Genomic DNA, 14,207 nt, shown 5'->3' with positions numbered 1-14,207 from the left:
TTCGCTTTCCCACATACCAATACGTTCCGTGGTGTGTGAGATGATGACAGCTTTCTCATTTACTGGCAACGCGTTCTATACTTACTCTTTGACTGTACCTTTGACTTGCCGCATGGGGCTAATTGCGGCAACTTTTCCGCATACGCTTCGCGTTAGTAAGCTTGCAACCATTGTCAGCAGTCACCACAGCGCCTGGCGCGTTGGGAAAGTGGCTCTCAAATTGATAGTATACCTAGCATCAATACATCATCTCGCGCTGTGACGAACATGTGGCATAACTGAAACCTTCGTACGCATTGGGCTGGCCGCCACTACGTGTGCGAGTACACGTCGGGATGTGCGGGTACGGGTTGCACCAATGGCATTGCTGCGGGCCGTGCTCCCGCATGCGCTGTGCGGCTACGGGTACGAAATTTCGTGCCCGCGCTCATCTGTACCTATATTGCGCATGTTGCTCATCTTGCGCATGAAGGGAGCAAGTCACAGCGGTCAAGATCAGCTGCACGAGAAAAAAGCAAGGGTGAAGTGGGCATGCGCAGACCGACCTTCTTTCTCAACCTCCTTTCCCGTCTCTCCCCGTGCTTTTCGTCTTTTTCTCGTTCCTCTCCCCTCCGTCACAGCTTCCTCTATTTTTCCTTTTCCTTTCCTTCCTCTCCTTTTTTTTTCGCGCTTGCTGTAGAGTAACATGCGTGTTGCTCCATAGCAGAGAAACAAAGAGCGGTGGTGGTTCATAAAGCAGGTTTTATCCTCGCGAACTGTTCAGATAAAGTTACAGTACATATCTTTTAACGTCTTGTAACGCAGGTTTCACTGGAGCTTTAGGTGCTTTGACACCGAAGAGCAGTTCGCGCACACAGTATGTAAAGGTGTACAGTTTTCGAGAACAGCTGTGCCAGGTGTGTCGTAGTTGCCGATGGCTGCGGGAGCTCTAAAAATAGAATAAAAGTTTTTTGATGATGCCTAAGTCTGAACGAAAATCACTGTTATAAATCGATGTACCTTTCGTATTTGGAGACCAAAGCACACCTGCCACAAATGATCCTAGATCACACTGAATGAACGGCTGCGACGTGCATGAGGGGCAGCTATAGCATAACCACACATATAATTTATTAGCAGCATATCCGAAACGCACAAGTAACGGCAACGCACTGCACTGACGCCCCTAACTTACAGAGTTACTCGTAAATGTTGTACGTAACACACTTCACACTATAAACCTGTATTACTTCCTTCGGAAACAAGAAGCATCCAAACTTGTCTTACCATTGACCTGCGGAACATCGGAAGAAGAGTGACTGCCTCGCGATTTCTGCTTCCTTTGGAGGTGCGAGGATTCCCTGTCGTGTTCGTCTTTCCACTGTTGTGTTAATCAGCTGGATGCGCCATTCCATTTCACACTAGCTGTTCCCCACAAGCTAAATCTGAAGCACTCAAAACCCTCGAAGCTACCCGCTATCATTTGCCAGCACAACGGTTGTAGACCGAGAGAACACGCATGGCCGGACAGACATGTTTCCTCCGTTCGACCGACCGTTCGGATCCTCGCGCTTGAATCAAATGACTCTCACCCAATCAGCGCGAAGGAAGACTTATGTCAGTTCTCGGAGATCAATGAGCATCCTAATATTTACACATATATCACGCAGCCACTTAGGGATACTGAGATAGGTGCGCCAGTGGCGAAGATATTTTGGAACCGGTGTGCTTCGCTTTAGAGCCGGCGGCTGGTTGCACTGCCTAGAAGTCGCGCCATTTCCTTCCTTCTTCCCTCTACACTAACTGCGCATGCGCAGCGTGGCTACAGACTGGCCACGCCGCAATCCTTGTCTAGCGAGCACTCTAATGCTAACGCATTAAAATAAAAAGTGCAAACTGAAACTATATGTGCCGCTGCCATTCATGTTAAGGGCGGTTTTTATGAAGAAGGTGCAGTTCGGAGCCGTCGGGTGCTCGAGTGGCGGCTGACTTCCACAGAAATAATTTCCAGCGTGTCATTACGTGCGGCGCGAAGCATCCAAGCCCCCCCCCCCCCCTTTTTTTATAAAACAAGGTGATGGACAGACACGGTAGCTGGATCACTCCTTGTGAATTTCCCTGTCTCTCAATGCAGCCGCAATATACGACCCCCAGAATGTTTGTGGTTGTCTCCCGCACGGCAGCACGGAGGTCGCTCTGTACACTGCCTATACACATTGTTTTTTTTTTCGTCTACGTAGGTTGCCGCTCCCAGCGCCGAAACAGCTGACATCTCTCCTGCGCCATTGTATTGCTTATTTTACGCGACCTGACCCAAAGTTTTCTTTTTCTTATTATCTTCTTATTATCCACCAGGATATGTTACGAGTCCAAGTAATTAAACACCAGTTTCTCCACCGTCTTTTCTAGTATGATGGAATACAGCAAGACTTGTCTACCGGAACTACTCAAACAACAAGGGTGTGACGACACAGGTTTTGTTCAGCTCTTCATCCAACGAATAAATAGAAAATGTGGAACATTTAAATTGGACTGTAAGTACAATACCCATGTATAATACTAACATAGCTCATTGCTTCTGACAACAGTCGCCGTTGTCAGTCTAGTCACAAAGGTCGTTTGCCCCCGGTGGGGATAAGCGACCTTGGGTGGCATATGGTAACATGACACAAAACGAGTCAGTATTCCAGAACCGCAAACACCGTACCCGAATTGTAACACCATGTAGTGGTATCCTGCAAAACACGAGTGACTTCACAAAAACACGCCAAAACAATCGAAAATCGGTTGCTTCATCACAACAAATGTAAGCAAAGAAACAAAAAACGTAAGGTAAAAAGGAAAAAAATCCCGCAAGTTCTAGGCACCTTTTTTTTTTCTTTTCCTTTTTTGTCGTTTAGACACATATTCGAGAGCAGCTTAGAAGTCGTTCCTGCACCTGGAATATTCCACCAGACGGAAGTCCCCTCGAGGAGATTATGTAGCTACAGAACTATCTCACATTAATTAATTAAATCTTTACTCAGGGAATTCCGACCAAAACTTATAAAATCAGTCAGAATCTGTGTTAAAATCGCTGAAAACTGTTTTATGTGTCAAAATCACTCGCGCGTGCCGTGAAGTATTCAATGCTGAATTCCACTATGCGAATGAGCCGGAACGAAGACTGCGCCCTACTAAAGCATCACCTTCGCCGATGGACTCTTATCAGGAAGGCTAAGATCGATCAGTAGCAATATAACTTGAAGAAAAATAATCAGAACGTTTGTATTGGACAGCAGGCAGCATCCTGTGCAGCGCTGTCCAGTGGGCGCTTTGTGATTACTGATCTGTACTGATCTGGGCCGACTTCAGGAGGAACTGTGCCTCAGACAGCACAGCCGGTGACAGGATTCGAACCCGTGTCACCTCCCAGTCTCAGCGTGGAAAGCGATCATCCTAACCACTAGGCCACGGGATCTGGTGAACGTCGATTGTCCAGCCTTCCTCCCGAAATTTCCTCAATATAGTTGAATAATGAATTCTAGGTCATTGGTCACGTTGCGGTTACATTCTTCAAGCCGTCCGTCTGGGCGTATAACTCGACTGCACTCTCGAACGCTGTCATAGATTTTCAACAAAAATCTGCGAATCATAAAAGAAAAGCCTCGTGTTTCATGTGTGTGCGTTACAGCTCGCGAACAGTATGTACCGCCAGAGGGCAGAATATTTCCTTCGACATGCCTTAGTTTATAAGTGTGTCGTTGCCACAGTAAAACTCGACAGCGTACGGGCAACGCCAACTAGATAGAGAAAGCATGCATATTGCCTCCTCTTCGTCCTTCTCTACGTGGACATATATAGTCATAATTCGTCTGCTACTGAAGAACCCGCAACTCAAGAACCAGCAAGTTATTGCAGCTCAACTGGAACCTGCAGACCTAAATATTCAGAAAAGAAGTGCGAGACGCTTTCCAGAAAATCGCTTTTGAGAAAGATTTCAGACCGTTTCGTGCTTTATTTGTTTTTGTTTTTTCGTTTCCCCCCTTTTTTTTTCCTTTTATTACGCGTGGACGTTCAGTCATAACTCGCAGGCGACTGTGATTCTACTTCATGGCCAAGACCGCTGAAGGCACGTTCATCATCGGCTACGGCCGTTGAAAACGCGATCCTCATTGGCTGACTCTTAATTGTTACAAAGATCGCGATGACATCGCAATCTTTTGCGGCGCCAATCTTCAGCAACAATCTTCAGCTCTCGGAGGATTGTGCGCATGTATAGTGCTTTGCTTTTAGCTTGAGACGAAGTGGTGCCTATAATCAAGTTATTTTCACATTGCTAGTTTATAATTATCACAGCCACGCACAATTCAACATCGCAAGTACACCGAAGATACACTCGGATAGCAGAAAGAGATCGTTCTGTAGAATCACAGCCGTTGTTTTAGCCGTGTATGCGTTTAGTATGATTTGTATCAAGCATCGCCGCAGAAAGAGCCTTTAGTAAACGACAGTGGTGCCTTGTCTCGCAAATATGGACACACCGATGCAGCCCAAATAATTGCTTTACACAATTAGGGCAGTTAATCAGGCAGTGATGTAAGCTTAAAGGGAGAATCCGCGTAAGGTCCCTTCCGAGATTTTCGAATATTCGTCACCTTTAGCCATCAACGACCATGCCTGTAAAATATCTCCTTCGAAAACTGAGTCAAACTTGATAAAAATGATTTTCTTCTATGACGGGCTCAGTGACAGGGTAGTGCGAGCCACGAGCGCTTTTCTGCAAGCCACACTGAGCGTGATGTAAGTCGCGAGATATCCCGCGCCGTCCGCCTTGCTTTGCTGTGTATTTTGGCAGTTTTGACGAAGGAAATTTTGCGTAGCAATTGTGTTCGTTACGTCGCACACTGATCTTACACCCACCAGGATGGCCGGTAAGACATGCTGTATAATCAGTTGTGGCAACAGGTCGGATACAACAACAGACGTAGCATATTTCCAGTTTCCGACGGACAAACAACGTCGTTTGGAGTGGGAAATGGCGCTGCGCAAAATGGCGCTGCGCAAGTGGAGGAAGACCAGCTCGAGAACATGTTTTCATCATTTTGAGCCAGGAATGTTCGACACGAAAAGACTGCTCATGCGGGAACTCGGAGTGGCACCTGCGGGCACCTGCGGGAGGCACCGACCGCACGTGCACCTGCAACATGTTTCATGTTACGCGTGCACCCGTGGCACATATACAGGGTGTCCCAGAAAACGTGTCATTGAATTATAATAAAAAAAAAAACTACGCCACCTAGAATCATGCGGTCAACAGCATTTGTTCTTATTAGGTTTTTGCCACCTCCTAATCTGAATGTGATGCACTCCAAGCTTAATTATGTAAATTTTTGCGAACTGAACTCAGAAATTTGCCAAGTAAAGGTCACTTGTTTACCCCACCAGTATGAAGAGCGTGCCGAATTCACTCAAATTCACGATAATTGACAGTGATATTCACGAGCTATCCCATAGGAAAAAATAGCCGAATACGACGCTTTTCGGGGCGCCGGACCATAACGCGCGATGACTTTTTGAGCGCAATCGTTATCAGTGCGACGAAAGGAGGCTCCGAAGCCAGCCCACAGAGTGATAGTAGAAAAAGTAACAGTTCCTAAAATTGGGAGAGGGAAAGCATTATCCCAGCGAAAGTCGGACGTGATAAGCCGTGTCTGTTTTATCTCTTTCTGCGATGTCGGGGAGGGCTGGGTTTCCAACCTCCTTCCGTCGGACTGACAAAGATTGCGCTGAACAATTCATCGTGCGCTATTCTGTGCGACCTCCGTAGAGCATGATGTTCGGCTATTTTTTCGGATGGGATAGCTCCTGAATATCCCTGTCAATTATCATTGATTTGACTAAATTAGACACGTTCTTCACATTGGTGGGGTAAAAAAGTGACATTTACTAGGCAACTTTTTACATAATTAAACTTACGTTACACGACATTCACTTAAGGAGGTGGCAAAATCCCAGTAAGAACAAATGCCATTGACCGCATGACTATAGGTGGTGTAGTTTTTTTTTTTATTATAATTCAATGACACGTTTTCTGGGACACCCTGTATAAGAATGTGCGACAACCTAGTAGAAACTCATCATTAGTTACTTTGAGTTCGACAGTCTTCAGTGTATGGGTCCGAGGCCTCGGTTTCAAGCGACGCGCGCACTGGTACAGGGACCGTCGAATACGGCGAGTCGTTGTGGTTTATGGTGACGGTCAAGTCATTCTCCTCATCAGAATACACGTCTGAATCGGGTTGAAGTCCCGTGGAGTTCTATTCTGATGCGAGAGTCGGTTTCCATGATTGCACGTTGAGCGTAACTTGGTTCCTTGCGTCTTCAATGCAATACAACAGATAGGAATCACGGCAGACGAATCTCGCGACTCACGTCACGGCGTAGCGCTCCTCGATTCCGATGCCACCGCCTGCTCTCATAGTTTCGGTTTCGCTTTATCGTTTTCGCGGTTTATAAGCTATACGCGCACGTTTGTACGAAACGGAGGCTGTTGTCAGCATATGGGGGGTGGTCCCTGCAGAAACCAACCTTCCCTTAATTTTGGGCACAACCGTTGCGGATCCTCCCTTTAATCAATTAAGTTACTTAGAAAGTGGTAAGACCTCCTTGAAGCACAGGGCTTATCCCTTTTTGAAGTACAGCACTTCTATGTTTGTTTGTTTCTTCCTTCATTTGTTCTGATTATTTGCAGGCGTGGTTGTGCCAAACTGAATGTCCTTCCTGAGTACTCACATGCTTTTGGTGAATACAACTGCAGCGTGAGGAAAGCTGCTTAGGGACGGGGGCCTGCTATCTAGTGCTGACTTTGTCGCGCATGTTATATGGAGCACATTCGAAAAAATGCAGCTGCACATCTGAAACTCCAATCAGTATAATCGTCATCTAAAAGGGAGCGTCGTAGCAGCGTTGTGAGACCGGACACGCTTTCTGGCACTTTCCGCAGTTTGCACAATTTTGTTCAGCATCGAAGTCTCTCATAGGAAACACTTCGCATTAACTGTGACTCCCATCTTACATTTTGATGTGCAAGGGCCCTCTTGCACTACACACGTATGGCTTGCAAATTGCAACAGGACGATCTGGAGCTTGGAACAGTTGTTGTTTATAAATGCATTGGACAAATGTTAAAACATCAGTCTAAAACAGAATTTACAATCCCTCTATCTTCTAAAAAATTGAAAAGATTAGAAACTATTCAAAAAGGAATATGGAAACTTTTCTAAAAAGAACTATAATTATTATATTGCTGGGTGAAGGAGCCTAAGGTGTACCAGGTGTAAGGTGTGTTTCAGATGTGAACATGTAACAAAATGTGCAAAATTCAGAGAGCCTAACCACAGTGTGTGCACTGAGGTGGTTCCTTCCTGTAAAGCAGAAACCCGTGGATGAGGAACATGATACTTACCTGTACACTCAGTCGCATCACACTGCACAGACGATCATCTGGGGAGCCCCATGAGGAAATCTGTATTGAGAGACCACTTTTGCCTTAAAAACTGCTACAAATAGCACGACACGCTACAAATTACTATTATCGCAACAGGCTGGCGATATAGCTCAAAAGCGATATTCAAGTCACGCCACACCACCGTTGCGTAGGATTCTTTCTGACAAATCAAACCAAGGCGCAAAACAATACCAATACATGAAAAAGGTTGACAATCTTGGTCTCATTATGACGTAATACCGAACTTGTGCGCGGTGGTAATTCAAAGAAATGAATGTGCACTTGCTTTCGTAGAGAACACCGTGTACCATGCTAGCAATGCATGCAGAAAAGCGCTCGCACATATATTGATGACAGCACTACCAGTGTAGTGTAACATGTTCTGTCAAGCATATTATGCACTCAAACCGCATTTGCTGCCGGATAAAATGCAAGTGTGTTCGATTGAATCTCGGAAGAGCGATGAAACAACCTGCATCCAGTGCTCGATTTGGGCAAAAAAACACTTTATAATTGTCGACTAAATATACAGAATGGACGCCTATTTATTCCTTGATAAGGAATGACTCATATGTATAAATGAAGGCCCTGTATCCATGTCAGTATGGTTGGTATGACAGTCATTGCAAGAAGTTGCGCTGCGGCGACTGTTGTGGGTAGAGCAAGATGGCGGCCGGTTTCTTCACGTTCGCGCTCCCTATCCGCGATCCAGCCTTTTACAATCGAGATGAGTGGTTTCATCAGAAGGATTACATCGCTCCGCTTTCTGTGTCAAGTGATACGTAGCTGTCTCCGGCACTACGTTCGCGTAATTATGTTCATTTTAGTTTCGGTGATAGTGGTGGGGTTGTGGCTTAGTTGTGTTCTATGGAGTCGAAAGCAAGGAAACGCCGATCGAGCCATTGTTTTGCTCCCGGCTACAAAAAGGGATACGCGAGGACTCCCGGTGCGCCGAAGGTCTCGCTATAGGGCTTACCGAAAGACGATTAGATGAGAAGAACTTGTGACCCTCACCGAGACAATAGGCCCTGGAAGAACACTGTACGCTGGCTACAAGTACCCTGTCCGTACTGAAGTACCTTGCGGAAAAAGTGAGATTCAAATTGAATTGGCCGACGCAGACCACATTTCCACCATAGAAGCAGGTTCGACTGCGAGCGTCAGCACCTCTTTTCCCTGAGTTGGTTTAATTTGTCAATGTTTTAGTAAAGATGCGATTGAAAGCTTTCTCGGCGTTGTTCGACAGTCTTCAGGGTGCAAGGGCCACTGTACCTTCTCAAAGTTTATCATTACAGTGAACCATTTTATGATATTGTGAAGACAGTACGTGTTGTGTTTACGTGTCTTTGCCCATCGCTTATCATGGAGTTTATCCACCAGCTAGCCTGCATGTACGCCATTCTGTCGAAGACAGTACGCCATGGAAACGCGATGAGAGTACTTATTTATGACGCCTTGTCTATGGCGCAGATGAAGTTAAAAGGTTTCATTCGGTGTACAAGTCATGCTGCAAAACCCACACCCAGGGTAATCAGCTTTTACATTTTAACGAGGCTCCAGTTCTTTGTTGAAACCGGGAAGGAGGAACAAAGCGGCTCATCTAAAAATTAGCTGTTGTTCTTCATAGCGCAATGAAATTGGTGGATTATTGTTGAAGTATTTTAGTAGTGTATTATTGGAGCTCCATGAAATCAGGAGGAGTGTGACAGTTTGCGCTGATATAGTGAATTACGGGCCGATCAAATCTTTGTTCTGAAGTCGTGATTTAGGCGCCTCGAGCTCACGACCGCACTTGAACAATGCGGAATAGCAGGCTGGTGGTGCAGCGAAGACTGCTTCCGCACCGTCGTACTTGACAATTGCTTCGTTATATGGATCACAACGCGGAGAATATACTACGCCGAGATCTTCAAGTGAAAGCAAAGCGAGCGCCATCCGGCGGCGGCGACATGCTGCACTTCAGCGGTAGGGTTCCGATGAGGCCACGAGGTTAGTTATGCTTAGCTGGGCGGACACGCAGGCGGTTGGGTAGTATATTATCAGGTCAGATCAGTTGAGGTGTTCGCATTTCTTATCCTGTTTTGTATAAGTTCGCTGATGGCAATTTCCTGCGTGGCAATTTCGTAGGCGTGACTGCATTTTCGGCAGCTTATTTTCAATCGGAGGACCACAAAACATTTATGCCCAACATTTTATTTGGCAACAGAGATATTGACCACTGTATTTTTGAAAGCATAGAAAATGACCAGGTAGAAAGTTATACCACTGTCCCTGTTGGTTACATAATGAAGGTCATATGTTGTGTAAAACACAACGTGATCCGTCACGTTGACTGAGGAGGCAAAGCCACATCGGCGGCATAGTCTGGTGCTGGCAAGACCACCTCGGCACCCCCCCCCCCCCCCCTTCCCACACACACACATGCCCTAGCCTAACCTGGACTAGCCACACCGAGACGTGCTAACCTAATCTCACCTAACGCTTCCTACCTTTCGCAGGATGGCGACCACCAATACGGTTGGACTTTGCGAGGCTGCAGTTCTCATGTTGTAGAAGTGATTCAGGTTGTGTGATTCAAACGCATATAAAAAAGGCTATAGACCGCACAATTTTATGATTATTATATTTTCAGTTGCCTCGTATGACCCTCTTTCACGCGAATATGCGGTATTTACCTTTCAAACGCTTTCACTAGTGCTTAAAACCCAGTCGTCCGGGTAACGAACTACACCGAAAAATACTCGCGACTACCATGAAATACTGATAGCAACATTTACTTGGTTCTCGTTTGTGTAGATCCCGTAATCTTTCGTTTTTTTATGTGGGCGCACGTTAGTTGGACATACATTAGTTAGTACATATCTCATTACCACATATTTCGCTTCCAGGCGTCCCTGTACCGAAGTGCGACCCAAAAGCAGTATCCAATGCCGAGAATGATTGCGCCACAAAATACAAGCAATTGTACGGCCTTACTACGCGAAAACCTGATGAGAAGCAAAAGCCGGCAGGTCTGAGCCCCGAGAGTGACAAGCAGTGGTGCTGGTAAGTGCTTTCTCACGTGTGAGCGGCAGTTCCACAGTCGTGATGAACAGCCTGTATTCGGTGCTGTACCTACCCAACATCCCCGTAAGAGGACCGGTATAATCAATTTCGCCTGTCTCGCATTAAACGCTTCCCGCCGTTTTGTGTTTGAATGGGTATGTGACTGAGAAAGACGTGAGAAAGAATGATAGCACTTGCCTATTTGTGTGGCCGTGCACTTGAGCCGCGTAATACAAGGGCAGCCACGCCGATGTGGTGTGAACATAGCTCCCCAAACCTGAAATCCGTGGCCCCAAAAGGATGACAGCAAAACGTCGAGACTGAAGAAACTCAGGGGGCTGTGGTGCAGCACTCGGTCTTGTTCCTCAATTATTTGGCATTATCTGATGCGATAGCGTTATTGATGCTCGTGCTTACAGTGCTCGTTTTTCAACACCCTTTTTCACATTTTCGTAAGCCTGGTAAGGGGGCCAAGACAGGTGCAATACTTTTTTTTGCGTTTTTCTTGTTTCCTTTTTGTTCAGTTTTCGAAGCCAGTTCATGCTGTTTTGCGTACCTTGTTTTGTTCTCATTGTAGGTGTAGCGTTGGAGTGAAACTTGGGGTATTTAATACGCAGAGTTTTCCACGTAACGTGTCTCAAAGTTATATTTAAAGATAACCTTCTTCGAACTGTATGCTGCCAATGCTATTTACCTCGGAAGGGGTTTTACCACGACTTCGGAGCACTTTTATCAATTCTAAATAAAGGGAAATTGAAGCCAAGCCAACATCGCGTGTGTGTCTTTGTTGTTTTTTTTTTTTTTTTTTCATAAACAGAAACCGCATGTCGGAGTTACCCCATTTCGTTGCAAAAGAGAGTTGCGGCTACAATGATGATAGAAAAAAAAAGGAAGAAGAAGAATAACGTTCGTTTCGGGAAAATCAAATTCGGAACATTGAATTACTCGTGAGTTAAAAAAAAAAAATGCTGCCTAGTCGCGGCAAAGTCTCCTCTGAGAAAAACGACGTTCGTTGTATAATTTTCGGACAGCTGGATTTTTGAATAAAGTTTTGTGACATTTTACGTGAACCACCCTGCATAGTTCAAACGTCAGGCGTAGCAGCACCAAAACAAAATGCGGAGGAGGGGACACCACGAACGCGGAAATACTATATTTGTCCTCAAAGTTCCGAGACAGAGTCTGTAAAAAATACGAATACCCGGTTATCAGCTAATGACCTCTCCCACCGTCGAAGTACTCACTTCAGCAGTGAAGGCACTTTTTTCGGCGTTTCCTAAAATCCTGGAAGCAGGTGGAAAATTCCTCTTTCTGAGAAGATGGTCATCCCCATCGGCGTGGCGAGTCTATTAGCCTGGATGTTCTCGTGGATGTCACGGTGAGATGCAAGGCGAGTAGGAGGGATGTGGAAGGACGTGGTGTCTCATCATCACCATTCGAGCTGCGTGTGGTTTTGCATTGTCACGGTTTTAGTTTTCCTGAGCTCGAGTCCCGGCGCGGTCTCGTCATCATTCACCGACTCCCTGCGCGACATGAATCGCCTGTGCCATTCAAACACTCGAACCACACTCTAAGAGAAAAGGACGTGAAAAGGTGGTAACTTCCATCGTTTCCACCTAGGTCAATATAGCGTCTGATAGTGTGTAAAAGGGTGTCAAAAGAAATTATCACATATCCACACTGCGACAAAAAGGCGCACGCCCTTTCGCTCGCCGAATCAGAAGCGGTAACTTCATCGTTCGTACGTAGCACGTAGAACGTTGCAGCCTTTTAGGCACAACGTATGCGACAGCTATTACCGCCTAAAAAGTGTAACTGCTCCACCCTTTTTTTCTGACAGTGACAGTCTCATCCCCGTTGGCATCACATAGACGCTGCCATGTTTCTGTGATTACTCTTCGATTACTCTTTCCTTACGAAAACCGTTGAGATTGAATAGGATTGGATTGGATGGATATGATTTTGCCGCATTTGATTTGTAATCGCTCTGCAGTAAGTTCGGCGTATAATTTGTACAAGACAGGAGTTCAAGGAGATCAAACGTCGACTCACGTCCATCGATTCCTTGGCGCATTTCGACCCTAGTCAAACTATCTACATGGCTGCTGACGCTTTCTCTTTAGGCGTTGGCGCAGTGATTTACCATAAAGTCAATGGTAAAGACAAGCCCATCGCCATGCTTCTAACACGTTGACGTCGGCTCAAAAAAATTACGCCCAAATTGAAAAGGAAGCCGTGGCCATTATATGCGGTAGTTTCACCAATATCTGTGGGGAAGGGAATTCATCTTATAGACAGACCATAAACCACTGACGGCAATATTTGGCTCAAAGAGAGGAATTCCAGTCACAGCAGCGAACATAATGCAGCGCTGGGCGTTGACCCTGCTTGGTCATAGTTTTGACATTCAGTACAAGCCAACGGCCCAGTTCGGAAATGCGGACGGCCTGTCTCGGCTTCCGGCAGGTCCGGACCCTGATTTCGATGCTGCGATTTCGGATGACGACTTCCTTGTGGGGAGCACTGGATCGCCGAATGTTCTCTTCCGTCCTCTCAGTACGTATTGATAAAATTCCGGTGAAAGCGTCTGCAATTGCCAAGGCCATTGCTTCAGACCGGATTCTTTCTAAGGTCTACCGTTACATATGGAAGGTTGGCCTTCTTGTGAACGGGACCCCGAGCTTCAAACGTACTACCTGCGCAACACTGAGCTGACAACAGAAAAGGGTTGCATCGTATGGGGCATGCGCGTTGTCGTCCCGTCCCAGCATCGCAACACTGTCCTCAGCCTAGTTCATGATGGCCATATTGGGCAAACAAAAATGAAGATGTTGGCGCGCTCCTATGTATGGTGGCCAGGAATGGACAATGACATTGAAATGACTTGTTAGTCGTGTGGAGCATGTGCCACTTCTTCGAATCAACAACTTCCAGTTCCTCTTCACCAATGGGAGATTCCGAAAGAACCGTGGTGTCACCTTCACGCTGACTTGGCAGAGTTGGGCGGAAAAACTTACCTAGTGGTAATCGATGCGTACAGCAAGTGGCCCGAGGGGAAGTTGATGAGGTCTACCAAAGCTTCAGCCACAATAGAAGCCCTTGAGGACATATTCGCTGCCTCCCTTTCCAGCTGGTTAGCGATAATGGACCTCAGTTCATCTCGGCAGCGTTGAAAGATTTCTTGGATCGCCTTGGAATTAAACACATCTTGACTCCGCCGTATCACCCTAAGTCCAACGGACAGGCTGATAATCTTGTGCGAACTCTGAAGGCCTTCCTTCGCCGTCAGAAGGAAGGGAGGGACAGTGCAAAAGAAATTAAGCATTTCGTGCTTAAGTACAGGATAACGCCTCACGCAATAACCGGACAGCCACCGTGCGAAATGCTTAACAAGAGGTACTACCGTACAGAGCTGGACCTTCCGCGCCCTCACCATCCAAACGCCTCGTCTCCAGCGAGAGATCGTCAAAAGCGCAATTATGACTCTCGCACAAGACTGCGGAACTTTGCCACCAGCGACGAAGTTTGGGTGAAGGACAAGTCTCGAAAGAACCACTGGCTTCGGGGCACCATTGTTCGCTGTTCGGGCGGCTCAACATATCAGGTCATGACGGAGGACCTGAAACAGCACAAGATGCATGCTGACGACATGAAGCCGCGTCTGCCCGAATTGCCGGATATCGACTGGTCACAT

Source organism: Ornithodoros turicata, unplaced genomic scaffold, assembly GCF_037126465.1.
Source record: "Ornithodoros turicata isolate Travis unplaced genomic scaffold, ASM3712646v1 Chromosome32, whole genome shotgun sequence".
NCBI classification, from domain to species: domain Eukaryota; kingdom Metazoa; phylum Arthropoda; class Arachnida; order Ixodida; family Argasidae; genus Ornithodoros; species Ornithodoros turicata.
The sequence above is the reverse complement of the archived record's forward strand: the minus strand, read 5'-3'. Positions refer to the sequence as shown.